At 42.7% G+C, this 12,080-nt stretch overlaps 1 protein-coding gene across 5 annotated transcripts in view; it reads right to left on the bottom strand.

The window, feature by feature from the left end:
- LINGO1 (leucine rich repeat and Ig domain containing 1) overlaps positions 1–12,080 on the bottom strand; it is a 282,576-nt gene that overhangs the window by 181,060 nt on the left and 89,436 nt on the right. The gene's annotated exons all lie outside the window — the stretch shown is intronic.

Raw genomic sequence — 12,080 nt, 5'->3', positions numbered from 1 at the left:
TCCTCAATAATAGTTATTAATAGTTTTACTACCCAACCTTTTTTTATTTGGATAATTAAAGCAATAAGGGTTGGATATAAATAATTGCAATAATAACATGTTTTAAGCTAAATAGTTTCCCTTCTTTTTCTACCCCATTCACCTTTCATTTCGGTCCCTGTTCTTCCCTTCAATACTTTCCATTTTAAGTAGGGGGCCTGCATAAGCGCACCATCGTGCCTACCGTCCCTGTCCTATTGTTTCTTTTATTTTTCTTATATGTATCCATTTCATGTATTCATAACTATGTTTATACTTATACCTGTTATCTTGCAAGTGATTGACAAATCAAATAAATAAAAAAATAAAATTCCATTTGTTTATGCTGGCTTTCCATTCTGTTCTTCCAGAAATTGTTTTCTGAAATCATCTTCTGAGAGAGAGAGAGAGAGAGAGAGAGAGAGAGAGAGAGAGAGAGAGAGACTCTCTGTGTCTCTCTGTGCGTCCCTGTCTGTCTCTCTGTCTCTGTGTCTGTCTCGGTCTCTGTCTCGGTCTCGGTCTCTGTCTCTCTGTCTCTCTGCCTCTGTCTTTCTGTCTCTCTGTCTGTCTGTCTCTGCCTCTCTGCCTCTCTCTGCCTCTGCCTCTGTCTCTCTCTCTCTCTGTCTCTCTCTCTGTGGCTGTGTGTGTCTGTCTCTGTCTGTCTCTCTGTGTCTGTCTCTCTGTCTCTCTGCCTCTCTCTGCCTCTCTCTCTCTCTCTCTCTGTGTGTGTGTGTGTGTGTGTGTGTGTCTGTCTCTCTCTGTCTGTCTCTCTGTCTCTCTGCCTCTCTGCCTCTCTCTGTCTCTCTCTCTCTGTGTGTCTGTCTCTCTGTCTGTCTGTCTCTGCCTCTCTGCCTCTCTCTGCCTCTGTGTCTGTCTGTCTGTCTGTCTGTCTGTCTATCTGTCTCTCTCTCTCTCTCTCTCTCTCTCTGTCTCTCTGTCCCTCTGCCTCTGTCTCTCTCTCTCTCTGTCTCTCTGTGTGTGTGTCTCTCTGTGTGTCTTTCTCTCTCTGTCTGTCTCTCTGTCTCTCTGCCTCTCTCTGCCTCTGTCTCTGTCTCTCTCTGTGTGTGTGTGTGTCTCTCTGTGTGTCTGTCTCTCTCTGTCTGTCTCTCTGTCTCTCTGCCTCTCTCTGTCTCTCTCTCTCTGTGTGTCTGTCTCTCTGTCTGTCTGTCTCTGCCTCTCTGCCTCTCTGCCTCTCTCTGTCTCTGTGTCTCTCTGTGTGTCTGTCTCTGTCTCTGTCTGTCTGTCTCTCTCTCTCTCTGTCTCTCTGTGTGTGTCTCTCTGTCTGTCTCTCTCTCTGTCTGTCTGTCTCTCTCTCTCTCTGTCTCTCTGTGTGTGTCTCTCTGTGTGTCTGTCTCTGTCTCTGTCTGTCTCTCTGTCTCACTGCCTCTCTCTGTCTCTGTCTGTCTGTCTCTCTGTCTGTCCCTCTGTCTGTCTGTCTCTGTCTACCTCTCTCTGTCTCTGTCTCTCTGCCTCTGTCTCTCTGTCTCTCTCTGTCTGTGTCTCTGTCTCTCTGCCCCCCTCTCTCTGTCTCTCTCTCTCTCCCTCCCCCACATTCATGTTCAGAGAGCTCAGGGCTACAAACCCATTCCAGAAAGCACACTAATATATTGAGTTACCCATGCCTGTGAGTCTCTCTTAAAAGCATTCTAGTACATCCAAGACTCCGGGCTCCTTTCTATTCATTAATTCAAGAACTTGTTTGCAGCCATCAATTTGTTCAAAGAGAAAAGGGTGAGGGAGAGTGTGTGTTTGTGTGTGTAGGGCTGGATGGCAATGGCGTAATGTGCTGACTGGTGGAAAGCGGAAGCCCCGGGGTTCTAAGAATTCATTTATATAATGGACGCCAACTGCATGAAAGATCTTGCGACCAAAGGGTCACTCTTGAATATGCCTCCTAAAGAACCGGCAGGCACAATCTCGGCTGCCTTCTTTCGCTCTCTAAAAATTAAAAAGCTGCAGTGGAAGAGCAAGCCCTTCAGCCAGGAGATGTTAGAAACCTTAAATTTGGGGCACAGAGGTCCTTACATTCACCTCTTAAAAATAGGACAAACATTGGGAGTACCTCGAAATTTGATCCAGAGAGCTGAACAACTGGTTTGACTACTGGCCACGGGAATTATCACTACTGCTTTATAAAGCCTTCAAGGTAAGGCCACACCTGGAATACTGCATCTGGCTTTGGTCACCACATTACAGAAAAAAATGTTGAGGCCTTGGAAAAAGTGCAAAGAAGAGCAACTAAGAGGATTAAAGGCCCGGAGACTAAAATGTATGAAGAATGGTTGCAGGATTTGGGTATGGCCAGTCTAGAGAAAAGAAGGGGGGGTTGTCATGATAGCAATATTCCAGTATTTGAGGGGCTGCCACAAAGAGGAGGGTGTCAGCTTATTTTCCAAAGCACCAGAGGGCAGGACAAGAAACAATGGGTGGAAACTGATCAAGGAGAGAAGCAACCTGGAATTAAGGAGAAACTTCCTAACAGTGAGGACAATTAACCAGTGGAACTGCTTGCCTCTAGAAATTCTGGGTGCTCCATCATTGGAGGTTTTTAAGAATAGACTAGACAGTCTCTTGTCTGAAGTGGTGTAGACTAGTGTCCTGCTTGAGTAGGGGGTTGGACTAGAAGGCCTCCAAGGTGCCCTCCGGCTTTATTCTGATTCTGATTCTTATCCCACCTACTTAATGTCTATGGAGATTCTCAATCATCCAGGTCATGGTTGTCTCAAAGATGCTTTTTCAAAAGGCAACTGGACTTTGTTTTTTCTTGGGAAAGAAGGTGTTTCACTACTTAATCTACTTAAATACCTACTTAAGACAGGACCTACTTAATCTACTTCTTTCTTCTTGGTCAACAGTTGGGTGCACACTATAGGAGCAAGACAGAAGAAGGCAAGGAGAAGATCCACTCCAGTTTCAGGTAACCTTAAAAAGTTTGGCAACAGTTATCCAATGACCCAAAAGAGCTTTATTTTCAAGAGGCAACTTGACTTTTTGGTTTTTCTTTGAAGACATTTCACTTCTCATCCAAGAAGCTTCTTCAGAACTGAAGAACTTCTTGAGAGCTGAAGAAGCTTCTTGGATGGGAAATGAACTATAAGGAAAACCAACATAAAATGTTCTATCGTTGGCATTTGGCACCCTCAAGACTGGCTAAAATCTACCCAAATTTAAAACCAAATTGTTGGAAGTGTGGACAGCAACAAGGTACTTTCTTTCATTCTGGGTGGACATGCCTCAAAGCGAAAAAATAATACTGGAAAATGATTCAAACATGCTTAGAAGAGTTAACTAAAAACAAAATTGATTTTGTCCGGGAATTATTCCTCTTAGGAATAATAAAAAAAAAAACTATAGCAGAAAGACAAAATATCTTATATTACATATATTAACAGCAGCAAGAATTTCATATGCTCAGTACTTGAAGAAAAACTCCATACCACTTGAAGGCTTAATAATCAAAAGATTTTTAGAGTGTGTGGAAATAGATAAATTAACTATGGAATTAAAAGGGAAAACAGACACAGAATACAATGCAGTACGGGAAACATGGTTTATTTGGATTGATAACAGATATAAGAATAGAAAATATAAATAATGTATATAATAAATAAGAGGGTATGCAAGTATTATTATTGTAAGTTTTGATAAGACACATAAATGTATATATAATGTCACAGCACTGTTTAATAACTATTGTATTATGTATAAATGGGGAAAAAACCTCAATAAAGCATTATAAGAAAAAGAAAAAGCACCTTTGGGACAACCATAACTTGGATGACTAAGAATCTCCATAGATAGTTATCGAATGACTTAGATAACATGGACCTGCCTGTCAGTTAACATCTCAAGTGTGAGGATGTTTTTCCAGGAGGGGTGATCTGTTGACACCTTCATCACTCATGCCTGGTGCTGATGACTTGGTCTAACATCTCATTCTCCTTAACACGAACCTTCCCTGTTGGACTTATTGCTAATCGAGGGGTGCTTTCAGCTAGCTCCTTACCTCGCTTTCCAGCCTGTTGGAAGCACCATGTTCTCTGCCCTGGTATAACTTAGGCACCATCGACTTGTACGGATTAACATCTGGGCCTGACACTCATCAGAACAACTCACACTGGTGGAAACCCCTGGATTATGTCAGCTAAGAGATGCACATGGGATGAAAGCCACAGGGGTTACTGGGATGTAACTTGTAGCCCTTGACTGAAGCTTCTAGTAGAGGAGACTCCATGTGATCTGGCTGTCTCAGGAATCTTTCAGAAATGTCTTTGGGAAAAGTGTTCTTCCAAATCATAAAATGAGCCAAGTCAACTCATTTAATTTTGGAAAACAGCCTTGAAAAAGGAAATCTTTTGCACATAAGCTAGGGGTAAGTTTATCTTCTGAGCTGGTCCAACAAAGAGGAGATGGAAGCCAACCATCTCTACCTAGAATGCTAGCAAATATTGGAAAAAGATTTCCCCCCAAAAAGAATTGGGTCTAAAAGCGAGATCAAGTTGAATCATACACAGCGCATTATTGTTTTCATGCAGGGAAGCATTTAAAACTGGGAAGCATTCTTAGGAAATAGGAACAGATGGGGTTTATGTATTATGGATTAAAAGTGCAGGAACCCTCATGCTTATCTCATTGTCTTCCGAGATCTTCCAAAGACTGCCAAGCAAGGCAAAAAATTATGTTGCTCTTCATGAATCAATTCATGTCCTACTTGATGAAGTAGCAAAATAATTAGTGAGAAAACAAACCTAGCTTTAGCCAACAGGCTTCATTTATTATAGCTACTATTATTTTTTTAATTGTCTTCCCATTTTTCCCCAATTCGTTGCCTGTAATAACTGTGTTAGCCGTTCGGCTGATGTAATGAGTAATAGCACCGAGGCCTCTTTCAGGAAATCGATTGTTTCCAATATTCGCAAATTTAGGAAAGACCCTGCTCCTTTGTAATCTTTCTAGAAATGGATATGAAAAGGGAAGGGAGGAAGGGAGAAACGTGGGAAGAAGAAAATGGAGGGGAGAAAGGAGGAAGGGAGGAGATAAAGGAAAGAGGAAGGGGGAGGGGAGGAACAAGGGAGGGAGGAGGAAGGGAGGGAGGGAGGGAACAGAGGAAGGGAAGAGGAAGGAAGAAGAAATGGGAGGGAGAGAAAGGAAAGAGGAAGGGAGGGAGGAGGAAGGAAGGAAGGAAGGAAGGAAGGAAGGAAGAGAGGGAGGAGGAAAGAAAGAGGCAGGCAGGCAGGCAGGCTCTTCAGAATTACATAATTTGTCAGGCTAAAATACAGTTAGGTACTTGAGATTCAGCATGTCCTGAGAATATTTGGGTATGTTTGTCTTGCTCCTTCTCCTTCATGCCACACAGGTGAAGCCTTTTGCCATTGGCTAAGGGCAGCCCGGATGTTGAAGGGGTGAAACTTCTACACACGTCCACTTCTCCTTTCCAGAATATTTTCATTCATTTGAAACACCCACTCGCCCAATTCTACAGTGATAATGCTGACATGCGATGTTCAATGTGTCACATTAAGTTGTTTTAAATGCCAACAGTAGGCACATGTTGGGGAAGGAGAGAATCAAGATCAGGGGAAGCAGGAGGAGAATTTTTGAACTCCTGCTCAAAATGATTATTTCTGCTAAATCTGTTCTCGGTCTTGGGAGGGAAGTTTCCATTGATACCAACAAAATATTTCTTCTGTATTCAGATTGATTCAAGAGAGGTAGGATGGTGTAAGATCCTTTCCAGAAGGAAAATATTGAGAATCTCTCTCTCTCTCCCTCCCTCCATTCCATTCCATTCCATTCCACTCCATTCCTCTCTTTCCTTCTTCCCTCCCTCTCTCCCTCCCCTCCTTCCTTCTTTCCTCCCTTCCATCTCCTTCCTTTATCCCTTCCTCCCTTCTCCTTCCTTCCTCCCTCCCCTTCCCCTCCCTCCATCCCTCACTTCTCCTTCCTTCCTTCCTTCCTTCCTTCCTTCCTTCCTTCCTTCCTTCCTTCCTTCCTTCCTTCCTTCCTTCCTTCCTTCCCTTCCCTTCCCTTCCCTTCCCTTCCCTTCCCTTTCTCTCCTCCCTCCCTCCTTCTCTGCCCTCTTCACTGAATTCCCCTTCTCCTTCACCAACAAATCCGCAACCTAAGCCTCTTCCTGTAAACTGAAGAAGAAAAGGCAGGAAAGTTTTTCTGGCTGTGTGAACTGTCTGCTTCCCACCTCGTTTTTCACAGCACGCCACGCCAAGGGTGGGTGGGTGGGAAGACATTCTACGGAAATGTGGAGGCAGGTGGCGGCCGTGGTATTTTCACTCCAAGCAGCATGCACAACCTGTTTGCAAAAAAGAAGATCTGGTGGGGAGGGGGTGGGAAGAGTACCCCACCCACCCTTTTCCTGTTTTCCCTCCAAAGGTAATCTGAGCTCCACAAGATTGACAGCACAGCCATCTGTCTTGGGGGAGAAATCCTCTTTTCCCAGAGTGAAAAGAGCTGTAGGTTGGGCTTCATCCCATCCAGCCAATTATTATTTTTTTGTAGGATCCGTGCCCGAAGAAGATATCAAACCCACCATTTCTGGTGTCTTTTTAGTATTATTATTATTATTATTATTCCAGGGAAACCAGGATAGTGATTTAAGCTTCTGTAATCATCGGTTGCCTTCCCATAAGAGACCAAGCTAGACTATTTTGAAAGAGGCTTTCAAAATCTCTAGACTCAAGCACAAGGGTCTTCCAACTTGGCAAGTTTAAGACTTGTGGACTTCCACTCCCAGAATTCCTGAGCTAACATGACTTGAGGAGGAATTCTGGGAGTTGAAGTCCACAAGCCTTAAAGCTGTCAAGTTTGAAGACCCCCTGCTCAAGCATGAGACAAATTAAGGCCTAGAAACCGGTTGGGAACCCACCCAGAGAGCAGATGGTCACCATCGTGCTGAGAATGTCTCTGAAGACCGAAGGCAGGGTTGTGACAGTGATTGGGTGAGAGAAAGAAAATGGGAAGCGGTCAAAAGCTTGACCTGACTTTTAGAGAGGTCGGTGGGGTGAGTTTAAATAGACTGGGTGGGCTAAAATCAGAGGAGGCTTCACACTCTTCATTCTTCTTCTTTTTAGTACAAAGAAAAGCATGTAGAATTTCAGGAGGACAATTTCAAGGTCTCAGGGCTTTCGGAAAAGCAGGAGGAGACATGCTGTGGACTGCTCTTTACTAAGCCATACTGGGTTGCTGTGAGTCACAAGCTAAAGCAAAGTGACACATAATTTCACAGGGGTGTTGAGAAAGAGATGCTGCAAAGGGAATGGTCAGAGAAGAGATGGCAGAGCCCACGGTTGCATAATGGGCAAAGAAATAAACTTAGAAAGGCGTGTCTTCCTAACTTAATCAGACTGTAAAAGAGACGGTGGGATATTTATACTTTCAGACTTGCAAGATTCTACTCATGTAGACTTGCAATGAAGTCAAATTAGTTCACCTGGATGTTTTCTGTCTTGTCCATGTGGGAAGATTGACATCAATCTTGCAAGCCTTAAAATGTAGAAACTTCCCATTGTTTCCTTTACATTTCTTCCTTTTTCTGCTGCTGTTGACATTGTTCATCTGCTCATTCTTCTCACCCTTCATCTTTTTTTTTTTTTGCCCTCTTCAGTTACCCGCTCACATGGTTTCCCATTGGATAGAACACCCGTTTGATTTCTTTTCACGATAATGTTAAAAATCTCTCTGTCAAACTCCCCGGCTGAATTCTGAATCTTTTAATGAAGCTTTTTTGTGTGAGAAGCTCTGCTTTTTGGGCTGTCATTAGTGTGGATGAGAAATCCTGGGCTTCACTGGCAAATGATGACTTATTTGCTCACAGCGCGCTCCGTAATTGTATATTTTGCTTTGGAAAGGGCGAACAAGATCCAAAATCAGGATCTAGCTTGTCTGAAAGGTATTGAATGCCAAAAACACCACGCTGAGATTTCAGAGGCCACTCTTCAGATGAGACATTCCAAATAGTTTCAGGCAATTCCTTTGAATAAATAAGCTTTATCAAGTTAAAAGAGACCAGCCCTTTAAGCGTTATGGAGAGGATGTATATGGAGTCTAGGGTGGCAGAGCGGTTAATATTCTTGACTTAGAACAGGAAAACAAGTCTTCTACCCCTCTAATCCTAACCCTAACCTTGCTTTCATACACAACAGACAGAGGTGTCTTGATTTATTTATTTATTTATTTATTTATTTGATTTGCCAATTGTTTACAAGATAATAAGTATAAGTGTATACATAGTTGTAAATACATGAAATGGGTACATATAAGAAAGATAAAAGAAGAATAAGAGAAACAATAGGACAGGGACGGTAGGCACGTTGGTGCGCTTATGCACGCCCCCTACAGACCTCTTAGGAAAGGGGTGAGGTCAATAGTAGACAGTCTAAGGTTAAAGTTTTTGGGGTTTGGGGAAGAAACTACAGAGTCGGGTAGAGTATTCCAGACATTGACCACTCTATTGCTGAAGTCGTATTTCCTGCAATCGAGTTTGGTGCGGTTAACTTTGAGTTTGTGTCTATTGTGTGCTCTTGTGTTGTTATGGTTGAAGCTGAAGTATTCATTGACAGGTAGGACATTGCAATGTATGATTTTATATACCATGCTTAAATCAGACCGAAGGCAGGCGTAATTCAAGGTTTTCTAGTTCTAGAATTTCAAGTCTGGTGGCATAAGGTATTCTACAATGAGTAGAGGAGTGGAGAACTCTTCTTGTGAAATATTTCTGGACTTTCTCAATTGTGCTAATATCAGATACGTAATGTGGGTTCCAGACTGATGAACTGTATTCGAGTATTGGTCTAGCAAATGTTTTGTATGCTCTGGTTAGTAGTGTGATATTACCAGAGAAAAAGCTACGTAGGATTAGGTTAACAACTCTTAATGCCTTTTTGGCTATGTAGTTGCAGTGGGCTCTAGCACTTAGTTCATTAGAGGTGAGTATTCCAAGGTCCTTTACAGAGCTTGGGTCATCAACAAGATCTTGATTGTGGCTCAGAGGATCCTCTCTGGTTTGAGTTTGTAATATTTCCATAGGTGCTCATCTTCAAATACTCCTTGGGGATGAGCAACTAAAATCTTTTTAAGTGGTGTTTCTAAACCTTGGCAAGGTTTACTTTTGGTGGACTTCAACTCCCTTTGTCACAATCCAACCTACCTCACTGGTTTTCTCTGATGGGGAAAAATTGGATGAAGGGATATCTGGTATGTTCTTGATGGTATGGTGGGGTGCAACTCTAACAAATATGTGGATAAGATTCCTTCATGGTTTATTAATGGTCACCATCAACGAGGAGGATTGTTTGGGTATATTTTCCAGCTTGGAAAGTGAATCGGATGGAAGAATCATCATCATCTAGCTTGGGTGACCTCCATAATTGTAAGTTCAGTTATTTCTGGGAGCTGAATGTAATATTAATTATCTGGCCTGGTTTTTGAAAAATAAGTTTTATTCTTACATGTGGTGAAACTAAACTTAGGCATTTTGCTGTCACCTGAGTTTTCCCTCCTTCTGTACACAATGAGGAGGCAGGTGCTGGCCGTGGTATTTTCACTCCTAGCAGCAAACACAACCTGTTTGCAAAAGAAGAAGATCTATGTGGTGAGAGTTCACATGTGTGAAGATGTACTGTGTGAAGCTTCCTTCTGTGTGGGGTCGTGTTTTGTTCACACAATTGAGTACCCAAAGAGAACCTCAATGGAACTATTTTCATCGCATCTTAAAATTGGAACCATCTTAATTATAGCTTGCCTTTGAATAGCACTTCATCGATGTACGGTTGCTTGTAGATTGGGGTGGGGAGGAGAAATACAAAGCTGCAAACCAGATCAAAGTGTTTATGATCCAAGATGTCAACACACTCTTAGTTAAACCCGAGTAAATATAACAACAGAAGCACGCAAGCAAAAACAACAAAGAATCTTGCGGCACCTTGAAGATAGGGGATTGTGTTTTGTGGAAGCTTAGCCTATATAAAAACGAGCCTTTTGATACTGTGAGACCCTGTTGTTGACATTGCCGTCTATTAACGTGGCTTTGAAAAGCTCTCAAAAGGAATAGGAGGAACAGCAATGGATTTTTAATGGGAAGAAAGCCACGCATCTTGAACTCCAGAAGTCAGAGCTCTTACACCCTGGTTATGAAAAGGAATTGATGAATTGAGCAAATCCAGAGAGGGCTAGTGTTGTGATCTGCTGGCAGCCTGCAGAGACGGCAGCAGAGTTGGACAGTGGGGAGGAACATGGGCCAGTCTGGGAGTCTGGGGAGGACTCAGACAAGGGTCCTGCATCCGACACAGAGATGGGGCCAGGACCATCTGGGAGTTATGTGCTGACTCCAGAGCCTCCAGAATCTGACAGCAGTGAGGCAGAGGAACAGCGGCAGCCTGTTCCCAGTGTGTGTGCTTGCGCGGAGCTGCCAGAAGGCAAGAACAGTTAAGACAAAAGGGGTGACTCGGGAGTAAGGCTTGGAGGTGACTGGCCCTTCCCATAAGACATAAAGGAGGAGCAAAGGGACAGGAACCTTTGCAGGAAGCAACTTTGTTCGTACTGGTCAGTTTGAAACCTGAAGCTCGGTGTTGAATTTGTACTCTGGTTGGCCTTGTATAATTAATTGGAAATTTAGTCATTGGCAGCATTTCAAGGAGGAGAAAGGTGAGTGCTTATCAGACTTATCCTGAAGGACTTTGGCAGACTTCCATGGGACTATTTACAAACTGTGTGAGACTCATTACGGACTGTGAATGACTAAAATTCACAGCTGTTGAAATAAAGAAAAAAAGGGTTTTTGGACGAACGTGTGTTTGTTAGTGTCTCAATAAGCCTTGATCAGAACAGCTACCTGGTGGGAGAAAGAACTAGAAATCAGGTCCTGTGTGGAATAGTGAAAAGATCTGGGTAGGTTCAGCTTGAAGAAGAGAAACTTAAGCAGGGACAAGATGACAGTTTTGAAATATCTGATGGTTTATTGTACTGTGGAGGGCATGGACTGCTTGCTTACTCCTAAGACCAGAACTCATGGGTGAAACCTCAACGATTGGAGATACAGGTGAGACATGAAGAAGAACAATAAAAACTGTCAACCAGTTTACCACATGGAATGGTTTCTTCCTCTTCACCGGAGGATTTTAAACACAGCTTGGATAGTCCTCTATTGGTGATAGTGCAGTGAATCTGGTAGTGAGGAGGGAATTGGAATTGGTGACCTCTTGGGTCCTTTCGATTCTATGATTCTGTGATCGAGTCTATGATCCTGTGATTGATTCTATGGTTGATTCTATGATCTCATAATTGATTCCATGGTTGAGTCTATGATTCTATTATTCCTTCTGCGATTCTATGATTCAGTGTATAATTCTATGATTGTATTATTCATTTTATGATTCCATTATTCCTTCTAGATTCTACGACCGCACAAGGAACTTAAGGGGAGATTTTTCAGGTAAGAGAGGTATATTTGTTCCAAGATGCGGCAGCCTTTATCTCCAATGAAAGTCTTTTATTTCCTGGAACAGTTCCACTAGAGGTCAGATCTGCAGGTGTCCAATGCACTCAGGGGGCTGAATTCTTTCTATTAGGTATCTTAATATGGAATTGAACTTCTGGCTTTCATCGCCTACTTACAGAAAATCTAACAGCCACAGAATGCTTTTACGCTTCTGGCAACAGTGGGGTCAAAATGATCTGCCCTGCAATCAGAGATAAATTACCAAAAAAAAAAAAAAAAAAGGAAAGAAAGAAGGATTTGTAATACCCTCCTCACTTTCCTGGTTTATTGCACAAAGATGGACTCGAGCCAGAGATAACACAATCAGGAGCTATTTCTAAACAAGAACCTACGCAGAGTTCTTGAATATAGCTCAGAGGGTCCTATCTGATTTGGGTCTGTAACATTTCCCTAGCTGCCCATCCTCAAATATTCCCTGAGATGAGAAAAGAAAATATTTAAAACAGTGTTTCTCAACCTTGGCAACTTTAAAGGGCATGGACTTCAACTCCTAGAATTCCTCAGTCAGCCATGCCAGCTGGGGAATTCTGGAAGTTGAAGTCCACCCATCTTA

The sequence above is a fragment of the Notechis scutatus genome, chromosome 11 (assembly GCF_049901735.1).
Source record: "Notechis scutatus isolate UNSWTSFEM ecotype Mainland chromosome 11, rNotScu1.2, whole genome shotgun sequence".
Taxonomy (NCBI): Eukaryota; Metazoa; Chordata; class Lepidosauria; order Squamata; family Elapidae; genus Notechis; species Notechis scutatus.
The sequence above is the reverse complement of the archived record's forward strand: the minus strand, read 5'-3'. Positions and strand labels throughout refer to the sequence as shown.